This window comes from Triticum dicoccoides, chromosome 3A, assembly GCF_002162155.2.
Source record: "Triticum dicoccoides isolate Atlit2015 ecotype Zavitan chromosome 3A, WEW_v2.0, whole genome shotgun sequence".
Lineage (NCBI taxonomy): Eukaryota > Viridiplantae > Streptophyta > Magnoliopsida > Poales > Poaceae > Triticum > Triticum dicoccoides.
The window spans coordinates 716,612,173-716,617,054 of NC_041384.1; the positions used below are offsets into that span (position 1 = coordinate 716,612,173).

General features: G+C 46.7%; 1 non-coding gene across 1 annotated transcript; it reads right to left on the bottom strand.

The window, feature by feature from the left end:
- Positions 1–3,130: 3,130 nt before the first annotated feature.
- TRNAN-GUU lies at positions 3,131–3,202 on the bottom strand. Its single transcript has one exon. It is a non-coding gene; the product is annotated as a tRNA-Asn (tRNA).
- Between the last annotated feature and the right edge of the window lie 1,680 nt (positions 3,203–4,882).

Consider the following 4,882-nt stretch of genomic DNA (forward strand, 5'->3'; position numbering starts at 1 on the left):
AGAAAATCATGAAAGACATCAAACACATCACACTTTCGTTTGAGAAGATAAATCCACACAAATTTACTATAATCATCCATAAATGAAACATAGTACTGGAACCCACCAGAGGAGGTTTTGGCAGGTCCCCACACATCTGAAAAAATAAGTTCCAAAGGAAACGAAGAAACACTCGAAGATCTAGGGAAAGGTAGCTGATGTGCTTTGCCTTGTTGACAAGCATTACACACATGGGTCAAAGTGCGACTTGACAATGCTAATTTATTGGATGCCAAAACATGCTGAACGACTTGTGTGGATGGATGACCGAGCCTAGCATGCCAATCTTCAGCAGAGAGTCTAACTGAAGATAGGGCATGAGAACGTGAAGGCCGAATGGGATAGAGCCCATTTTCACATCTGCCTTGAAGAAGAACCCTCTTGGTTGTCAAATCCTTCATAAGAAAATGAGTAGGATAATATTTTAGATAAGCATGATTGTCAGTGGCAAGACGATTAACAGAGAGGAGGTTCTTATCGGCATTGGGAACATGTAGTATGTTGCGAAGTTTAAGGCTGGCAGAGGGAGTAGGAAGGAGAGCATGACCACGATGAGCTATGTGCAAACCTGATACGTCGGCAGTGTGGATGCGGTCCCTTCCAGGGTACTTCTCCCTCACGGTGAGGCGGTCCAAGTCCGGCGTGATGTGGTCGGTGGCCCCCGTGTCGGTGAACCAGGTTGGGTCGCCGAGGATGGATGGCGGTGACGCAGCTGCTAGACCCGCCATCTTGGAGTGTTGGGGTTGGAAGGCATGGTTGTAGCGTTGAGCACACTCCCAGGCATAGTGCCCGGGACCCTGACAGAGTTGGCACTTCGGACGTGCATCCCCGCCACCACCATGGTCACCGCGGTCACCACCACGGTTGCCATTCCCGTTCTGGCGGTTGCCACTGCTACCGCCGCGGTCACCGCGATACCCGCCGCGGTTGTTGTTGTTGTAGTCACGGCGGTCACCGGAGTTGTCGTGGCCCTTTCCGCGGTAGGTGCCCTTGCCGCGGTTGGTGGTGTTGCCGTTGTGGTCGTGAGCGACATAGTTGGCGGAGGAGCCGCCCGTGTGGAGTTGAAGACGAGTCGCGTGATACTCACGGCGACGCTCGAAGGAGATGGCATGGGAGTAGAGCTCGCCCAGCGTCATGACGTCGATGCGGGTCGTGATAGCCGTGATGAGGGGCTCGTAGTCGCCGTCGAGGCCGGTGATGAAGCGGTGATGATGTCCTCCTCGCGCATGGGACGGCCCGCAGCAGCGAGCTGATCGGTGTTGGAGCGGATCTTGGCGAAGTAGTCGACCATGGAGAGGTTGCCCTTGCGGAAGTTCATCATGTCCATCTTGATCTGCACCACGCTGGCGCGGCAGTGCGTGACGTACATCTCCTCGAGGTGCGCCCAGATGGCACGAGAGGTGTCGAAGAGGTGGACCTGCTGAAGCACATCGTCGGTGAGCGAGGCGAGCAGGTAGCTCAGGATGATTTGATCCTGACGAAACCAGGTAGCATACTCCGGATTAGGGGCGCGCTCCCTCTTGTCATCAGGCGGGAGGAGGCGATCTGGGGTAGGGGTGGTGCCGTCGACATAGCTGGTGACGCCGGCGATGGGAAGGGGAGGAAGGATCTGAGCTTTCCAGAGAAGGTAGTTGGAGGAGGTGAGTTTGGCAGTAATGAGACTAGCAGAGGGTTGGGGAACAGCGGAAGACAGCGACGCCTGGAGACCAGTCGGCATGGGCAGAGAAGCAAGGGTCGAGGAGGTCATGGCGGCGGAGGAGGGAGAACCCATCGTGCAGTTATGCGAGATGGCCTGATACCATGTGAAACAAAGAGAAAATAGATTGGATCGACACACCTAGCACGATGGTCTCGTGATCATTATATAGGGCGCCTCTAGGGTTGCCGCTAGGGTTTACAGAGGATAAGTACAGGTTGTTATACAAGATAAGTACATCCCTAGATACTAGCCATATCTGATAACTATACAATTTAACAACCATGTATACTTGAAAATTTGCAAAAAATGCAGATCCGTCATAGGAGGCAGCGATTTTCTTACTGGATCTATTGATCACTAGGCTCCAATTCCATTATTTTCGATGTTACTAGGGGATAAAATGCAGATCTAAATCAATCACTGATATCTATTAAAAAAAAGGAAAAACACTAATCGTTAGCAACCACAGAACATTCAGTTTTATGAAATTCCTATCATGGTAGCACAATATATCTTCTTTGTATATCCTACCGGTCTCTGAAATTCAGCAGAAATAAAATGAAAGCAAAAAAACAATAAAACTAAAAACAAATTACTGCTGCTCCATGCAGGTGTGTGGAAGAAGAAAAGACATGAATAAACTGCAAGCAGGGTAGAGCAACTAGGTAGAAGAAGCTCACCGCGGTGCTGGAGGTTGCTGCGCTGTAGACGAACGTACAAGGGAATGCTCGTCCGGTGGTCTTACTTATGGAGAAGAGAAAGCGTCCAGGGACTGGAAGGGCACACAAAGGCCAAAAGTTATGAAGGCAGCTGTCATTTAAGCCTGGGATGCATTTTTAGACTTCTCATATTCCCAAGCACACTAGTTTGACCGTCGCAACACCTATTCTCTTCATATAACAACTGCCAAAAAAAGTGGAGAGTATAACTCCCAACAGTGGCTTACCCTATTAGCTGCAATGGGCTCGATGTGAGTGATATTTTATCTGTGCAGCTGGTCTCCCTTCCGTGCAAGTACCTTGGGTTTACCTGAGAGTGGCGTTGCAGAGGCCGAGCGTCAGGCAGCTCGGTATCCTCCTCGTGGGAATATGCATCGTGATTCACTCCTGTCAGGCTTTTTCACCTTATACGGACCCATATACAGCTACGAGAATAGTGCAAATGTATGGTGTTTGCCCATTGGCAGGACCGATCGCCCAGATATAAATAATGGGCTGCTGCTGTCCGGCTGGTCCATGGTGTTCTCGGGGCATGGCCTGGTTTCGAAATAGCACAGGCCCTGCGTAGTTTGCAGTTACAATAACTGCTGCTCTGCCCAAAAAAAAGGAGAAGGACAGGGGTCGCTAGTCAGAAAAGCTATAACTATCAATTCGAATTCTGAATGAATCAAATCTCCCCAAGTAGGATTTGAACCTACGACCAGTCAGTTAACAGCCGACCGCTCTACCACTGAGCTACTGAGGAAGAACGGACTTAAGGAAGCTGACTCTCGTTCTTTGGCCCAACCAACCGCAGACCGAAAATCCTAAAAGTGCGTCACTTTTTCCCAAGCGTAGCCCTCTGTGGATCCAGTTTTCCCTCTGTTCGTTCCCCTCTCATCTTCACTTCACATCAAGCTCAACGCAAGGTGTCCATGGTGATTCCGCCACACCCCCAATCCAGGTGCGTCTATCTACGCTTTGACATTGGAAAACTGTACTTTCTCCATTTCAAAATATAGTGCGCTCCTATCATAGTCAATCTCATTAGTTAAATTTATGGTCAAAATTGAAGCATGGAAACCGAAAACACATTATATTTTAAAACAGAAGGAGTATAAAAATGAACCTTTTATGTATTTGTTTGTAACTTGGGTGCTACTCGGTCTTCTGGCATGTGTCAGGCGTGTACCAATGTCTGATTACAATGCAAAAAAGAACGCCCGGTGACCTTACTTCGGGCCCCCTCTTTAATCGGACTTAGAATCGAGCAAAAGAGTACTCCCTTCGTAAACTAATATATGAGTGTTTAGAATATTAAAATAGTAATCTAAACGCTCTTATATTAGTTTACAGAGGGAGTATATCGGAACCTATTTGTTCGGATAGAGTGTGGGTCCTCCCCTCTTTTGGCACGTGACCACGCAACGTAGTTATTTAAATAAAAATACGTTTTACGCTAGAATGGTGGTTACCGATTTTGGCATAACGGTGGTTATAGAATTAATGTCTCCGGCTGTTTTTTTCCTAACATTTATTTTTTGGTTATCGTTTTCTCTTATATTCGAAAACTATCTGAACATGTGCCTCTCATGTGTCTCTCCTTTTTGGCATGTGACCAGCAAGAAAAGTCGATCAAAACACAATTCCTGTGGCAAGAGAAAATGCAATCCAGGTTTTCACACGGACAGTTGATGATCGATAATATAATTTTGGACTGTGCTAACGACCGAACGGCAGGATTTTAGCTATAGACACGGACGATCGCGCAAAGACACATGCATGCAGGACGAGCGATGACGACTTTGCATGGGCGCGTGAGCTTGCAGCTGCATTGTTAAATATGCATGCATATAGAAACAAAACTGCTGATGTCATCAAAGATTTCTTTGAAATTCAAACTTTAAAATGTTTTATAGCACAAACCATAGCTCGGATTGAAAAACTGTTTTCACATAAAAGATTCGTCGCGACGAGATCTTCGAATCTAGATCCCATGTTGATATGTTTCGACGACTTTTTGTCGGGGTCAAAAGTTATCAGGCCCAGGCTAAGCAAGTTATCACGTCAATGATACGTAAGTTACCATCTTATTTATATAGAAATTACCGGGGCATAAAAGTTGTCCTCGAATTCTCCCCACATGCAATTACAATACCAAAAAGTTGATGTCATCCTTGATTCCCCTTTATTTCGAAACTTCAAAATTTTTGTAGCTCAAACCATTGGTCCGATCAAAAAGGTTCTCGAAGAAAGCATCAAAACTAGATACTATATTGATTTGTTCAGACAACTTTTATTTCGGATCAAAAGTTACCACTTCTGGGCTAAGTAAGGTATCATGCCTGAGCTACATATGTTACCACGTTGTTTACAGATATTATCAGGTATAAATTATCATGGTCTGCGATATGTGAGATACCATGCTATTCACACACAAAGTTAC